The sequence below is a fragment of the Bison bison genome, unplaced genomic scaffold, assembly GCF_000754665.1.
Source record: "Bison bison bison isolate TAMUID 2011002044 unplaced genomic scaffold, Bison_UMD1.0 scf7180017864231, whole genome shotgun sequence".
Classification (NCBI taxonomy): Eukaryota; Metazoa; Chordata; class Mammalia; order Artiodactyla; family Bovidae; genus Bison; species Bison bison.
In genome coordinates, this window is record NW_011494803.1 from 586,844 (window position 1) to 587,872 (window position 1,029).

The window sequence follows — 1,029 nt, forward strand, 5'->3', positions numbered from 1 at the left end:
GGTATATTCTATCATTGCAGAAGGAGTTAAATATAATTTAGTTTTCATCAGGCTAACACTATAAAACTCCAGGAAAGCTTCAAAATCTGAGTTGTAGGAGGCAAACCAGCTTGTTCTGCTCTGTTTCTCTTCTCTCCTTACTTGCATACTTGACTGTGTTTCCCAGTTGTCCTGCATATAGGAGAGTCCATGTTACTAGTCTGTGGCAATATAAAGTGGGAAAAAGCTGCACCTACCGCCAGGCCTAGCCCATAAAGTACCTTGCATTGTTCTTCTATTTGCCCTTTCTCTGCTCATTGGTCCGTGAGAGGCAGAGGATCCCAGCAGTTCTCAAAGGCCCCAAGGAATGGTGGCACCACCATTTGGAAGGGGCTTGGGTTCCTGTGTGACTGTGTGGAGGAGAGAACACTCCAGAACCCCCACTGACTAGCGTGAGACTGTGACATTAATGAGGAAAAAAAATGGGTTCTGTAAAGCCACCATTTGGGGGTATGTGCTCTAGCTATTTAGCCTATGGCAGTGCTTCATGACATTGTGTTTATTATGGCCTCTCAAAGTAAAATTATTAGACTTTTTCATAATTTTCCCCTTCATTAAATTTTATTTATTTATTTATTTTTATTTTTTTATTTTTTGAGAGTCTTGCAGGTGAGTTATTTCCAGTCTGGCTAATATTGCAGGTGACAGAACCATTCTGTGTCTTGACTATATCAATTTCAGTATCACTGTGCTGTCCTATCCTAGTTTTCCAAGGAGGTTCTACTGAGGGAAACTGGGTATATAAAATCTTGCTACACTACTTCTTACCACTGCATATAAATCTACAAAGATCTCAAAACAAAGAGTCTAATGTTAGAAAAACTAAAAAAGAAAGAAAATTAAACCCCAACACATGGCCACAAGTTCCATGTTCTCTGAATTATCACCAGGTTAGCCAGAGCTCACAGAAAGCTTACCTCCCAGTCATTGAAGGAAATAGATTAAGACCTATAAATGTAAGATGCTATTTCTGCCCTACAGCAAGATTTC